The sequence below is a fragment of the Papaver somniferum genome, chromosome 5 (genome assembly GCF_003573695.1).
Source record: "Papaver somniferum cultivar HN1 chromosome 5, ASM357369v1, whole genome shotgun sequence".
In the NCBI taxonomy this organism is placed as follows: domain Eukaryota; kingdom Viridiplantae; phylum Streptophyta; class Magnoliopsida; order Ranunculales; family Papaveraceae; genus Papaver; species Papaver somniferum.
The window spans coordinates 100,256,670-100,273,767 of record NC_039362.1 but is presented as its reverse complement, the minus strand read 5'-3'; the positions used below and the strand labels follow the sequence as shown (position 1 = coordinate 100,273,767).

The following is a 17,098-nucleotide window of genomic DNA, read 5'->3' as shown; positions in this document are numbered from 1 at the left end:
GTGTTCGCACACACACACAGATATATAAATATATATATATATATATATGGATTTATTTTAATTTTAATTTATGTTGGTTTAAAGATAACTAAAAGAAGATCAAAATCACTACTTGATATGCATTTTACCTTGATAAAATACCTAGAAAATCTCCTGATATAATCGATACGGAGGAATTTATCAAATAACAAATGGTTGAGCAAAAAAAAGATTTATTCCTGAAGATATGATATTTCACGATCTCGATGGAGCTTCTACTGATAATATAAAATCACATAATGATTGAATAAACTGAAGGAGATGAGAATATCTAGAAGAGCAAAAGCTTGATCTTAAGAAATTTAAAGTATATCAAAGTTTAGAGAAGGATTGAAGATGCGTGGTTTTTAATAAATTTATGAAGCTATAATAAGCGTTATGTCTTTAAAGATGCCGAACTACAGACCCATGATATTTTAATTATTTTTTCTGTTGCACCTGGTTTTTATTAGTTCACTGTATGTTTTGTTAGTTTTTAGGTCACGAGCTTATTTAGTTTTTATTATTTTTTATAGTACTATTTATCATGAAGTTAGACACCGTGCGATTGCGGTTATTATATATAAAACAGTAGTGGTTTACCTCCTTCTTATTGTGTCGATGATACTGCCCCCCTTCCATGCACTCCCTGGCAGTCACTTATTTTGATGCAGTCAAGAAGCAAATCCCAGACCAATTTTCTATGTCTGCAAGAGATTCCATTTTGTGGCAGTGTAACCGTGTTAAGCATGCTCAGGATTATTTATTGGCTGTCCCCATTAGTGGGCTTAATCAGTGCCTCGAGTCTAGACAGTTCAGAGCTGTACTTTGCTATCGCCTTGGCATCCCACTTTTTGTTGAGAATGGCTTATGCTCTAGTTGTAACAAATCTATGGATATTTTTGGGGACCATGCGCTTCATTGTGCTAAGCATGTTGGAAGTAAGTTTCGACATGATCTTGTTCGAGATGTTGTAGTTGATATTTGTTACAAAGCTAACGTGTCTGCGCGCAAGGAAGTCTCTCTTGGTATGGTGTCAGATGATGGAAAGGACTTGAGGCCTTCCGATATCCTTGTTCTCAACTGGGAGAATGGTCAAGATGTTTGCATGGATGTCACAAGTGTCTCGCCCTTCACCGGTGAAGGCATTCGTTCTTTTGTCCCAGGTAAAGCTATTTCTAAGGCGGTTTCGCGTAAGCAAGCTAAATATTTGGAAAAGTGTGCTTCACTTGGATATGGTTTGCGTGTCTTAGCGTTTTCTACTCTTGGGGAACTTGGTGAAGATACTTTGTGTTTTTTCAAGCGCCCGAAGAATTGTATTGTTAATAACGATGCTAGTAGTGGTTTTGGTAATTTTATTTTTCACAGATTAGGCATTGCTATTCAAAGAGGTGTTGGAGCCCAGCTTGTTGCTAGGTTACCAACTAAAGGCTTTATCATGAATATACGTGAATTACAAACTTTTGGTTGACAACCTAGCAACAAGCTGTGCTCCAACACCTTTTTGATAAATAATACAAAGTAATGGTTAATTATTAATTTTAAAATATAATCCAAAGAAGTGGTTAATTACTCAATTATATGCATTTTTTTTATCTTTCCCCTCTCTCCTCTCCTTTAATCTTCTCTCTAAGGAAAAATCCTACTCTCCATAACATCTTGCTCAAATTTTGTCATGTTTGGACCAGATCTGAGCAAGATTTCTTCTCTTTTTTAAGTTTTAGTAGGTAGTTTAAAATAAAACTAATTTTTCTATTGGTTTTATATGTCTTTCGACACATTTCTTCGCTATTTGGAGTGAATTTTCTTCGTCATCTTGGGCGATTTTCTCTTCGCTTTGAGGGTGATTTATTCAAACCTTAATCACTGGTTCGTGGCTTTCTATTCTCGATTCAAAAACATCGATGTTTCAACAAGGTATCGCTTTGAATCCATTTTCAATCGAAGGGATTTAGGGCATCCAGGTACGCTTGGATCTACAAAATTATGGGAAAATTACTCATTTTTTTGGAGCATCTCTTGTTGATGAAGAAGAAAATCATATTAAGTAGTTGAAATCGATTCCGGATAATACCATCATTCTTTCCTATTACATATACAAAAATTGGATATCATTGCGGTTTGTGGCTCTTTCTCTTCGCGATTTACTTGTAATTGATATCTTTATTTGTATTAGGGTTTTGATTATCTTATATTTAGATATTTTTGTTACCCTTGTGAGCGATCGTGTAATCACGATTGTGATATGATTAAATTGAAATTGTTGATTGACCAAACAAAAATATAATCCAATTTTTCATAAGCAAGAAACCTGCACGGGTGAAAAACTAGGCAAAGAAAAAGGAAAAAAAACTGCAATATTATTTTTTTGACAGAGATAATTATATTAAACATCAAAGAAAAGTTATATCATTATCCAAGTTTAAATTTGGAGTAGCTGGTGGAACGTGCCACCACTCTCATGTATTAGAAGACTTACTGACAGATTTGGCTAGAGAATCTGGCGTCTTATTACAAACTCTTGAAACATATCTACATGACCAGTTGTTAAACTTTACATAGTTGCACACACACTTATATAACAAAGGAGAGGATTTCCAAGGAGGATGTATACCCATATTGACAGATCTCACTAAGTTTTTACAGTTAGATTCAAAGATTACACTTTTGTTGCTTAACCCATTGCATAGGCTCTAATAGAGACCAACTTTCCGACTGATGAACAATAGATACTCTTCGAATAAATCCCTTCCAGCAACATATGATCCTGTAGAATCTCTTGTTAACATAGAAATACCAGTTAAGTAATAAGCTTTATAAAAAAAAACACCCACATTGATTTTTACCATATCTGGTGGTGGTGGTGTCCGATGGGAATGATCTATAGAATGTCTAGTATGAGATGTATGAAAGGTATGTGATGTATGAGCAATACCATCCAAGTAATTAAACAGTGGATGTAAAATAGAGTTAGAATTGACTATTTCATGTTGAAATACTACTTTACATCTATATTTCCAAAGATACCAGATAGTTGCAATGATTGCATGTAGAGAAGGAGATTCTGAATTGAAGTTAATATCTGCATTAGTTGTCCAATAAGCTATCCATTTATATAATGAAGAAAAATGTTGAAGATAATTAAAGTGCTGAGGTAGACAAGCTTTCCAAATGGCAGTAGCAAAGGGACAAAAGAAAAACAAGTGATTTATGTCTTCAGCATGATGTGTATTACAGAGAGCACAAGAAACATCAACTATATTATGTAGATTAGATATAACTGGGAATGAATTCTGGATAAACTTCCACATAAAAATTTGTAACTTACATGTAATTTTTAACTTCCAAAACTTCAACCAAAAAGCTGTGCTGAAGATATTAGGTACTGAAGGGGAGTTAATCTTACATAGATGTTGATATGTTGAAGTTGTTGAGAATTTCCCAGTTCAAGTAAGAGGCCATTGTATAGAATATTCAGATTATAAATTCAAAGGTATAGTTAAGATAGAAAGCACCTGGATGGGTGTAAATAGCTGATGTAGGAGTTGATATTCCATTGTTCTGTGTCCGAGTCAATGAGTTGAGAGACCCACTGAAGATCATTTGTAATAAGTACATCCCAAGAGTATAGAGTTGTGGACTCACTAAGTATCGAGTTGTTCTTCCAAATGTTTATGGCTTTACCATCCCAACTTGCCATTTTCGAAATTGATGAACAATCTGTTGACCATGAACTATACTCTGCTAAATCCAGCTATAATTTTTATTGTTAGGCGGTAGCTCATGTTTAATATCATGATAAGGAAAGTACTTTGACTTCAATAGTTGCACATAGTGGTCATCTGGACTATGGATGATATTCCAGGCTAGTTTATCTAACATGGCAGAATTATACTGATGAAGTTGTTTCAATCCTAAACCTCCTAATCTTTTAGGAAAACTCATCCTTTTCCAAGATATGAAGTGTTTTTTCCTGTGATTTGATGAACTGTTCCACCAATAGTTTCGCTGAAGTTGTTCTATTTGATTAATAGTTGTATCAGTAAGTTTTAAAACTTGTATATGGTACATACTCATTGTACTGGGAAAAAAATTCAGTTGAGTAGTCTTACCAGCTTGGTTGATAATTTTACTACTCCATCTTTGTAATCGCGCAGATATATGCTCTAAAATTGGATGAAAATTCTTTGTTCTTGATATATGCAGCAGTAAAGGTATACCCAGATACTTTTCACCTAGACCCATAATTTTCATGTGAAGAATATTAGAAAATTGATTTATGAGGGAAGGGGAAACATTTTTTCTTGAAGAAAATAGTTGATTTCTGTGTATTCACTACTTTCCCAGAAGCTTTACTAAACTGATCAAAAATATGCTGAAGATAGTTTGGAGATGCTTCAAAAAATAAAAGGCAGTCATCGACAAAAAATAAATGACTCACTTGAGGGCCATTCCCAACAGTAATTCCTTTCAAGATACATTGTAAGATTTGGATTATTCTTGAAAAACCTTCCATGATGATAAGAAATAAATAGGGTGACAATGGATCACCTTTCGAATTCCACGTGAAGGAGTAAAGGAAGCATATGGGCGTGATGAGGAGCGTAATTCTTGTTGTAGTAACACATTGTTGTACAAGTTGATTCCAGTCCTGATGAAAACCAAGGTGCAGAAGAATATCAAAAAGAAACTGTCATTCTAGCTTGTCGAAGGCTTTCGACATATCCAGTTTAAGGCCAATATAAGAAACTTTTCCTTTTCTTTTTTTCTTCATTGTATGAATCAGTTCATGTGCAATTATGATGTTGTTTTGATTGTGTCTGCCGGGTACATAAGCACATTGAGTAGTTGATATGATTTTTGAATAAGAGGTTTCAAACGGTTATAAATGATTTGAAGATTATCTTATAACTTATATTACATAAACTAATTGTTATGTATTCATTAGGTATTTGAGGATGTAATGTTTTAGGTATAAGAACTTGAAAGGTACGATTGATATCACGAAGCATGAAATTATGAATAAAGAAACACTGAACCGTTGAATTTACCTCATTACTGACGTCGATCAACATTGTTCGTAAAAAGCTGCTTGAAATCCACTGCTCCTGGTGAAGCCCCAGGTTTAATCAGGAAAACTGCTTCTTTAATTTCTTGTTCAGGAGGAAGGCGGAGAAGAGCTTTATTATCTTCATCTGTAACACAAGTCTGAAACAGAGATAAAATAGTTGCATCAGTAACTGGATTTGTAGTTGTCGAAATGCTGGAAAAATGTTGTAAAAGTGTATTCTCAAAATTTCTTCTTTGGAATCATGCCAGATACCCATTGAATCTTGTATAACATCTATCAGATTCATTTTCTTACTGTAATTGCAGTAGAATGGAAGTGCGCAGTATTTCTGTCTACATCATTGATATGAGTTCCAACCTTTTGTATATAAAAGTATTTTTGTATTGGTAACCAATGTTGAAGAGAATTGGTTAATTAGAAATGGTCGGGGTCAGAAGAAGGCAAGTTTAGGATGGTGAAATATTGCAGTTGATGATGTAGCGATTGAATATTAGATTTTATGTTACCAAAAGATTGTTTCTTCCAAATTTGAAGACGATGTCTGGTATATTTAAGTTTAGAAGTAATTTGATAGGATGGAGAACCTAAATTTTTTTGAGTCCAACTATCATTGATAACATCTGAATATGAAGGTTGGGAAAACCAGCATCAATACAGTCAAAAAGGTATCTGTTTAGGACTAGAATCACCACAAGTTGACAAAATGATTAGAGAATGATCTGAAGCAACCGAAGGGACATGATGAAGATAAAAAGTAGAACAGTTTCTCATCCATAAAGTATTAACTAAAGTTCTGTCAAGTCTAACAAATGTATGGGCACTATCTGTTCTATGATTTGACCAAGTTATAGCAGATCCCGTGAATCCTAAATCAATTAATCCTAGTTGCTGAATGATAGGTATAATTAATCTAGAATGACAATGTTGAGAGTTGTGATAGATTTGAATTTCATAGTCATTCATTGTGAAGTTAAGATCACCAATCAAAACCCATGGAAATCTACTTGAGGCTGCATATCTAATAAGTATTGCCATTGTTGTTGATTTTCGGCAGGATCATGAGCACCATACATACAACTGAGTAATATTTCAGGATGATGAGAGTGAATATGCACAATGGAATGAATGTCATGTCTACATGTATGCATTATTTCAAGGTCAATTCCTAGTTTCCATGCAATATATGTACCACCAGACAAACTAACAAAAGGAGCATGACATAAATAAGGATACTTGAATTTTTGTTAATACACATTGTCGAATCTTGGGTTTTAGTTTCGGAGAAAAAAAAATTAGGGTTATATTTGGTAATGCAAAATTGAAGATAATCACGAGTGGAAGGGTTGCCAAAACCCTGATAGTTCCAAGAGAGAAGTTCCATGTTAAGGGAAATGTTAAACCAAAGTAAAACAAAAGTTGTAAAACAAAGTACATGTTGACTAACATCAGAGATATTACGATTCAGGGATTGAACCGAAGCAACAATGTCTCTCATATTTGGCTCAAAAGATCCATTAACTTGATCAGCATGATGGACATAAGTATGTTGAGGCTGACTAGTAGATGCTTGAGGATTAGTAGAAGCTTGATCAGATTCATCATCAGATAATATCATAGTGGTAAGATTACAATATCTTTTTAGACGAATGAAGGTATGAGTACCAAAGTTACTACTAGCTACCACCATAGTTGAGTTAGGATGAGGCAAGGCTCTGTCAGCAGGTGCAATGAAAGAGTTTAATTCAGAATCAATATCCGTAAAGAAAGAAAGATGCATACCATCATCTAAAAGGCCAGCCTAAGATGCAACTGGTTCTTTAAAATTCAATCTCCTTTGATTTCCATGTTGCATGAACAGATTAGCAAGTTCTTAAGGATTTCTTACTGGTAGGACAACTTGCTCAACAGCAGGAGCAAAATTTCTAACGATACTTTCCATATTGATATGACGAGTCTTCCTATCATTACATAAGTCAGCATCATGATAAGGAACTCGACATTATGAACATAACTTATAAGGTTGCTTTTCAAAAAAGAAACTCACCCATCGAGACACTCTACAACATTAACAACATGAATACCTTTAAGCATAGGAGTAGTATCTCTAATCATTATCATAGCTCTGAATTTTGTGCATGTACTTGGATAAATACCACCGGGTTCAACAACAATAGTGTCTCTAACAATATCACCAAAGAGTTTTAAAATTTTAGGGTAAGTGAATTCAGGGAGGAGATTTTTGTATTCAAGCCAAAAGGGTGATGTGTCAAAGTTAAGATGTTGATTAGGGAAAGAAGGATGCCAATCTCTAAGAACAACTAGATGTCCATCAAAATTCCAAGCACCACAAAACAAAATATTATCTTTGTCTTCAGTTGTACTAAATCTGATTGCAAAAATATATGGCTCAAGAGATCTTACCATTAGATGCCACTGATTATTGCATTTAAGATGAGGCCAAATAAATTTAGCAGATTTTTCAGCATTTTGCCACAACATGATACCAGGTGAATAAAGTTTACCTGCTAGGCAAATTTTCTAGTCTTTGATACCTTGAATTAGAGAAATAGTCGAATGAGTAACAACTCTAGCTTTAGCAGGTGTATAACCTAAAGAAATATCCTCCATATGTTGAGAGATATTGTTGATGTTATCAGACATGGTTAGGGGATTGAAATTAAGATCTAGAAATAAAGACTATGAAGATAAATAAAAAAGAAAGGCTGGTACAATATTTATAGTATTAGAGGATATGAATTGAAACCAGAAACATCAGGTAGATGTGATTGTAATGAAATTTTGTCGATGATAAGTACTGAAAGGTATTGAAATTAGAGAAGATAAGTAATAGAATTTATCACTAGGTGTAAAATTATCTGTATAAGGTTTATGACGCAGGTAATAAAAGTAGACAGAACCAATCTTGTAACATCAAGAATCAAATATATTCAAAATACTCATGATTCGATAAAACTGATGCATCACTGCATTAAGAATAAGCCAACATACTTGTAACCAATTGAAATTGGTAGGAAATACCAATAGGTCTTAGCAATAATATATTAGAAAGAGTTTAGTCCAGTTGACTGAGTCAACTATCTGTTTGGTTCTTTTTTTATAATTTATATTGCTATTTGGTCCTAGAAATTATGGTTTGGTCCTAGGTGACGTCATGGATGATGTAATTGTCATCTTGTAGTGGAAGAAATACCCTTTTAGGATCACATATATACAAAAAATCAGTAGAAAATATCTCATTCTCAGATTTACTTTCTCTCTTCTCTCTATTTTCAGATCTAGTTTTTCTCCTCTTCATTTTTTTTTCTGCTGTTGCAAAGATGAAGATTTGTGTTTTTTTCCTAGGGATTTAATTTTTCAGAGATGATGAAGACGATGGAGATCATGAAAACGACGAAGATGAAGATGTTGTTGAAGATGAGAACTCTTTTGAAGATGCTACTACTGTTTTGATGATGAAGACGATGGTGTTTTTGAAGATTCTGCTGCCGTTTATGAAGATTTTGCTGCTGTGTATGATGATGAACATTGTTTGAAGGCGATGAACTTTGTTGAAGACGATGAAATCTGTTGAAGATCTCGATTTTTGATGTTTTTCGTGTTGATGATGATCTATGTTTGTTGCTCGTGTTGAAGATCTTGATTTTGATGTTTGCTGCTCGTGTTAAAGATGAAGTTCTTCTGCTGTTGAAAACGGTGATGTTTGCTACTGTTGTTGAATACGACGAAGAAGATGAAGATGATGATGTTGCTGCAGTTCATTTTTTACGAATGAACTCTATTTTTTATGATTTTTTGTTGTCTGTTCATTTTGAAAAATGAACTATGTTTTCTTCTGTAGGTTTTTTTAGGTGTTCATTTGAAAGAATGAACTCGGTTTTAATATAAGTTTTTATTGGGAGTTCATCTGAAAGAATGAACTCAGTTTTCATATAGGTTTTTATTGGGAGTTCATTTGAAAAAATAAACTCGGTTTTCATATAGGTTTTATTAGGAGTTCATTTGAAAGAGTGAACTCTGTTTTCATATAGTTTTTATTAGGAGTTCATTTGAAAGAATGAACTCCTGTTTTTATTCATAATAGTGGAGTTTTTGTTGTGTGTTCATTTGAAAACATGAACTCTGATTTTTTTTGTTCTTAATAACAAAAAATTTGTAGAATTTAATGAAGTTCATAGAATATAATGAAATGTACAGTTTTCATGAGACAGAATGAACTGAAATGTAGAAAAAAACCTGATAGTTCATCAAAAAGAATGAACTGCTACAAAAGATAAGTAATTAATTAACATGGAAGGGTATGTTGGTCCATTTAATATTTTTAAATAATTATGGACCAAAGAGGAAACGTGTTTTCCCGCTGGACCAAATAGTCTTGGGACCACCTATAAAAGGACCAAACGATATTTTCCCTTTGAAATTGAGCCAACTGAAGGTGAGAGACATTGTTGCAATCAGTGATGTAGACAACACATCTTCAATGCTGCATAACACTATAGAGAAATTTAAAAAGAAACAAAAACCATATTAATAACAACAGGTGAAGACACAAAATCAAACAACAAAAACAGAAGAGAAAACCCAATTAACTGTAAGATTTGATTACATCAAAAAAAAAGGGAAATTTTAAAAATTAGGTTAGAAAAATGCAGATGGATAAAGATGCCCAAAAATAGGGTTAAATGACAATAAAAAGGATAATTAGAAGAGGAAAACAACAATCAAAGTACAATCAAGAAGGAAGACGGGGACGGAAGATTGAATTTTAAGATATGATGAACAAAAACTCTAGTTTGACTAAGTTGACTTTGATTGACTTTTTTGCTTGACTTTTATCTAGATAAGAACGTGACCTCCGTGCAAAATCAATGCGTTTTGTTTAGACCAGATACTGAAATATAACGTGCTGCGAACTAGAAATTACTGGTTAAGCCTATCTAGAGAACCCTTTTACTGTCTAATCCACGCATTGAAATTGTTTAATCGGTAGTCCAAAAACATATTTTTGGGCCAAAAATTTTATTCCCTGGTCCACAAGCGTGCGGGAGATATAAACTCAATGTTTTAAATGGAAAAATTACCCTTTTTATTCCTCTTCATTTATTTCCATTTTTTCTCTCTCGTTGTCGTCTGTGTTAGAAGAGAGATTCGGATGTGAGAATTGTAAGGTATGTGATCGATCTCTATATGCGTCTTTGATCTTCAAATCGATTTTAGATTTTTATTCAACGATCCATAGTCTCCATATCCAACAATTTTTCGGAAGCAAACAACTTTGTTTTTCTTAGACCTAGTTATGATTTTTCATTTTGTTCAATTCATAGATCTGATGAGCAATTGGAATTGGAATCTGTATCGAAATCGAAATCGTTATCTATATATATATATTGCTTGTACTAGAATAATTTGTCTTTGTTCAGGTGTTTTTTTTTTTGTATTATTGTTTTGTACTGCATTCATAGGATTTGGCATGATAACCCATTGCTAAAATGGAAAATTTTCCGAGGGTGTTCATGACGGTAGTCTTACTTTGACAGGTTTCCTATACTTCATGCAGTGTTTATAAGAGGCGGTCGCATTGACATAGCTTGGATTAACATGAGAAATTTGGATATGACAATGAACTTCAGGTATATCAAATGGCTCTTCGCTTGTTGCATATTTAAATAATATTATGGAGTATCACTTAGCTTTTTATTAAGTTTTAACTCAATTAGTAGACAAATAATTTTTAGTTGCATCATTTAGGTGGTACACCGTTGATAGACAACTGGTTAGCTATTATATATTGAATGTCTCATTTGGCACTTGGAAAGGTGCTGTAGTGATTTCAGAGTACATATTTGTTTGCACTAATTTTGCACCGGTGCGGCTACGATGTGGTCGGGCCGCATACTCAAAGTATGTGGCCCCTTTTCTTTTTTTGACACGTATATAAAGAAAAAAATAGAGTGAAAAACAGTTTTATTACAAAAGTATTTAACTAACTTTTTTTAGTTAATTTCCTATTTTTCTCAAAAAATGAATGTTTTGCCGGGATTTGGAGGGGGCGGGGTTTAAATTTATATACGTGTTAGAAAAAGAAAGGGGCCGCATACTTTGAGTATGCGGCCCGACCACATTGTAGCCAGGGCGATTTTGCACTCCACATATGCGTAAACTGATTTCACATTACATATTTGCATATACTGATTTGACTATACCGATATATTTTTTAACTTTTTGATGTTCATTTTTGTTCACCATTGTATCAGTACATATCTGCATGTACTCTTCTTTTTATCTTTGTTTTGGTCGTGCATACAGTTTTTGTGATCCACACGGTATTGTTCAGGTTAAGAGTGATATAAGTCGGATTTTTTGTGTCGTGGCGATTCTTTTAGCTTGCATCTTTTCCTGTATTTTGAGACTCGTCGACAAGTTTGTATGGCATGTAGGTTGCCTACATGTAAGAGTTAAAAAATGTTCTTAATTTTTCTTAGTGATATAAGTCAGATTCATTTTCTTAATGCTTTTTTAGGCCATGAATGTCATTCTTCGCTGGAGTTTATACATCCAGTTGATTATTTTCTTAATTGCATCACCAGCAATAACACCAGACACAAATTGTGGGGAAAAAAAGTTCTTTTTGGCTAAATGGTTTGGTTTAGGTCTGAATTTATGAGAGTTCAAGCAAATTTTGGACAACAATTACTTGGTATGCCTATAATGGTTCTCATTTTTTCTTTTGATTCGTTCGCCCAGTAGTCAAGTTCGATGTTGATGGAGACCAGTAGTCAGGTTTTCACTCGGTACATATAAATATGTACTGGTTTTTCTGTTCTTGTTTTCTTCAATACATGTATATATGTACTGTTTTTTTCTTCGATACATGTGTATATGTACTGCATTTATACACTCAGTATCTTCATGGATCCAGAAATCCTCCTCTTGCTGCTTGGCTCTTGGATCCAGAAATCCTCCTCATCATGTACTGTGATAAAGATAATTTTAAAATGTGCTTTATCTGATTTTAAAATGTGCAGCTAAACGAGTTTATCTTGACCATTTGCTTTGTGGTTTTTGTTTTAAGATACTGATTTTTGATTTATTCAAGTCAGTATTACCAAAATGTCTCTTAGCCATATAGTGAGCCTGAAAATTATAAGAAAAGTATATAATTTCCTTCTTGCACGGAGTGTTTTTACGATGAGTACCTGATATATTTCATTTCTTCGGCATTAGAGGTATATGACAAGGTGGGAGAAATTCAGGTACGTTTACTTCTGGTTTCTTTTTCAGTTCACTTATTTCGCAATACATATTTGCTTGTAGTGATTTTGCAGTACATATTTTGCCTATTGTGATTTCGCAGTTGTTGATGGGGAAAAACGATTCGCTGGATTTTTAGGGAATGGAGAGACGACCGTGCGACGGAGGCTCCTTCAACCGAGCGAATTGCTTAAACTCAAACAAATGCACTGCACGGGAATGCTTTGAGTTCGAGAGATCAATCAGTAGGACTCCGACCTAAACCAAGTAAGTCAATGGCCGTCCCGGAGTCAATTCGGTCACAAAGAGGGAAGAGGGTTGATCTATAGGAGGGAAGCTAAGAAGTGTGTGAGATCAATGATGATCAAGGATTGTGTATGTGTTGTGGGTTTCTGCAAGTTTTCTGTGAACTGTTGAGTTCAAATAAGTTCTGTTTGATTGATGAATTCTTGAGAGTGATTACTCGAAAAATTGTCCTGTTTCAATCATGGATTCAGAGACTTATTTATATTGCCAGAATAGTAGACACATTGATCTCCAGTGAGTGTGACGGTTTCTCGAGTTAAAGAGTGGGAAAGTGGGAAATCTTGGTTTCACCAGTTCCTCGTACGTGAGAGGGTTGGTTGATTGTACACCCACTACTTCGCTAACTCCCTCAACCGCTTGCACTACTTACTCACATTTCTCATCGTGGATGAACACACGTGTTGTAGGCCGCCAGATCAAAACCCTAATTCATATCCCCATGTGACGTGATTGATGTCTCACGAACGTGGAGTTTCGGAAGCATACATGTACTTGATCAGTCAGTCGTTGACTTGATTAGACAGTGGGTCTAAGTATTGCTCAGTCGAGCAAGATTGTTGAATGCTCAATATTCGTGAATTGAACATGTCTGTTGGGACGCGTAATTCTTAAATGAATGATGTTGATATTGCTGAGCAAATATTGTAAATTCAATGAATTGTTGAGTATTGAGTTGAATCAATCGACGGTAAATTACTGAATATTGATAGTTGGATAAATATTCGAGCAACTGAGCAAGTATTGCTCGTTCGATAAATTACTGAATATTGATAGTTGGATCAATATTCGAGCAACTGAGCAAGTATTGCTCATTCGATAAATTATTGAATATTGATAGTTGGATCAATATTCGAGCAACTGAGCAAGTATTGCTCATTCGATAAATTACTGAATATTGATAGTTGGATCAATATTCGAGCAACTGAGCAAGTATTGCTCATTCAATAAATTACTGAATATTGATAGTTGGATCAATATTCGAACAAATGAGCAAGTATTGATCATTCGATGAATTACTGGTAATATAACCGAATAAATATTAATTAAAATATTGGTAGCTGAACCGAATATTTCATAATTAATCTAGATGTTGACTGCTGGATCTGAAAAAGCGCGGGTCTAACAACACCACCCAATATTTCGCTTAGCAATCTGTATGGACAAACTCGAATATACTTTTAAGAGAATCAACAAGACTCAATCAATTAAAAGTATATCAACGATTTTATATATCTCTCTTGATTTGATTTCCTCAAACAGAAACTGCGAGTACTAATCAAATACAAGGAACAACTTGGATGGTACCAAAGACCAATATCCAAGTGTCAATCAATATCAATCAACAACCGTTAGGTCGGATTCTCCAATTGATTGATCTAAAGCACAACTTGTATTATTTCAATTATAAAGATAAAACAATATAATGCGGAAATTGAAATAACACAGACACCAGAAATTTTGTTAACGAGGAAACCGCAAACGCGGAAAAAACCCCGGTACCTAGTCCACATTGAACACACATTGTATTAAGCCGCTACAGACACTAGCCTACTCCAAGCTAACTTTGGACTGGACAGTAGTTGAATCCCAATCAGTCTCCCACTGATCCAAGGTACAGTTGTACTCCCTATGCCTCTGATCCCAGCAGGGTACTGCGCACTTGATTCCCTTAGCTGATCTCACCCACAACTAAGAGTTTCTACGACCCAAAATCGCAGGCTTTGACAATAAAAAAATCTGTCTCACACAGACAAGTCTATCAAAGGATCAATTTGTCTCCCACAGAAAAACCCTAAAATTTTTGTTCCGTCATTTGATAATAATCAAGGTGAACAAGAACCAATTGATAATCCGGTCTTATATTCCCGAAGAACATCCTAGATTAATCAATCACCTCACAACAATTTTAATCGTATGGTAGCGAAACAAGATGTTGTGGAATCACAAACAATGAGACGAAGATGTTTGTGATTATTTTTATATCTTGCCTATCGGAGATATCAAATCTCAAGCCAATCAATCTGATTGTACTCGTACGATAGAAGATGCAAGATCAGATCACACAACTACGATAAAAGTAGTATCGGTCTGGCTTCACAATCCCAATGAAGTGTTTAAGTCGTTAACCTGGTATTAGAAGAAGAAATTCAAAGGTTAAAGGAAAACCGACTCTAGTACACAAACTAGTATCACACGTAAGGTGTGGGGATTAGTTTTTCACAATCTAGATGTCTCCTTTATATAGTCTTTCAAATTAGGGTTTTTCCTTGGTAACAAAGCAATCAATATTCACCATTAGATGAAAAACCTGATTTAGATTCAAGCTAATATTTCTCAACCGTTAGATCAAAAACTTAGCTTTTTATACACAAATGAACTACACGCTTTTAGGTTTGTTAACCGTACCCAAACATGTACATTGCTGGTTCAACAATAATTAACCAAAAGGTTAGCCATATGAGCATTTCATATCAACCATGTTCTTCTTCACCATAACTAGTTCAAATGACTCAAATGAACTAGTTGGAGAGTTGTTCAACTGCAAGGAAATCTTATGTAACTACACAACACACAATTGAAGCAAAGATGATTTGATTCACTTGAATATGTTCATGATCATTTATAGCCACGGTTTGCAAACTGCATTCCTTAGTCTTTTTAAAGTTTAAGTTCAAAAATCATCTGCAGATATATAACCTTCTCAAGTTCGCACATTAGGTTCGCGGACTTAATACACCGACAGAGTTTACAAACTCCAGCAGAAAATCTCGGCAAAAGACCTTCTGTCGGTTCGTGAACTGGGTTCGCGGACTGGTACTCACGCAACTAGTTTGTCAACTCCAGCAGAATTTCTTGGGATGAGAAGTTCGGGAGTTCGTGGACTAAGTTCGCGGACTTGGCAACAAGCCACTCTTCCGGTTTCTCTTGATCAACAAAGTTCGCAAAATTTGGTTCAAGGAATAGGACTTATACATAAATGTGTTTCCACAACAATGCTTATTTCCATCATTGGTTATGTAATCTAAACTCTCATTTCAATCATTGAAACATTCTTAGAGGACGTTATACAGTTGTTACACCATTTCTCGTCAAAGCAATTTTCAAGATGATTGAAACATATCATGACTTTCTTCACTAGGTAAAGATAAACTTGGTCGAAGCGAAAATCTTACCAACACATATTTAGAGATATAGATAGGCGAGGCACACTCGACTCGAAATACCAAATGTGTATAATCTAAGTCTATATATATATCATACGACTTATTGTCTCAAGAAGTAGGAGATAAAGTAGATAGACTTTTGAGTGACAGATAAGTTCAAGTCTTCACATAACTTTTTGTCGAGAAGTTACACCGGTTCCTTGAGTAGTTCTTCTACTTGTATGATGAATCTCCATGAAGTCCTTGAGGTAAACTACACTTTATATCCTAGTCCGAGACTTAGATATAATAGACTAGAAATCAAGACTTATAGTTTTCATCACTAACATTGACAAACATGCTTGAGATAACAACGCATGCGAGTTCCACCGAGCAATTCTCTAACAGGATCAACCATAAAATTATTAGTGTTTGAACTTGCTCAGAATTATGATTTGTGGAGCGTTTGTTCGAAACCCTAATTTTTGATCAATTGTTCGTCAATTGATAAATTACTGAAAATAGGTGAGTGAAGGAGGGATCGACCACATGGGATTGTGAACGACCATGTGGTGCCCAAGTGCTCAAGTGAGCGTGCACCAGAGTTCTTTGTTGACCAGTTGGTGAAAGAACGATCAAACGCTGTTTTAATCATTTAATAGAATAACGCTCGTGTGAGCGTTAGATAATAAAACCTAGATATGGAAAGATGAGGAACCGAACAAGAGGTCATGGGACCGGCCCTTGGTGTCTGTAAGATCATCCGACGGTCTGTTGAGCGAGTCCCAGTCGATTGAGAGAGTTTTGACCCAATATGAGCAATTGATAGCAAATTAGGTCAAAATTATGAATATGTGTGGGACCGGCTTATTGCAAGCCTTAGGGCCGTCCTTGGTCGGTCAAGGAAGCATGACCGTGTCACCGCGATGTCCGTGACTCAGTCGTGAGAGTTTTGGTATTTTCTGACGAGCGATTGAGCAGTATTTTGGATTTTCAGAAGAGTTTGATCTTGACTGAAATTCTCAATTTTTCTCGAATGAGCAAGTAGAACTTTGCTCATGTGACTGATATTTTGAGAATATTAAAATAATGATATCTTAATTTTTGACCTGAGAAGCCCATTCGGTCGAGTGACCATTTGACTTTTTGGATTTTCCATGGTTTGAGCAATGTTTGAGAAAATATTGAAAAACTAGGATTTTCAATCAAACGATGGAGTTCCATGAGATGATGGAAATAATAATATGAGAAAATAAGGAATTGTGAGGTGTGGGACCGGCCACGGCTAGGG

General features: G+C 34.8%; 1 long non-coding RNA gene across 2 annotated transcripts; it reads left to right on the top strand.

Annotated features, from left to right (window-relative positions):
• Positions 1 to 10,141: 10,141 nt before the first annotated feature.
• On the top strand, positions 10,142 to 12,881 carry LOC113277682. 2 transcript variants are annotated; one of them, XR_003325050.1, is made up of 4 exons: positions 10,142 to 10,275; positions 10,665 to 10,737; positions 12,332 to 12,360; positions 12,462 to 12,881. It is a non-coding gene; the product is annotated as an uncharacterized LOC113277682 (long non-coding RNA). The 2 variants fall into 2 exon arrangements; XR_003325049.1 differs by having other exon boundaries at positions 10,163 to 10,275; positions 10,645 to 10,737.
• Positions 12,882 to 17,098: the final 4,217 nt, after the last annotated feature.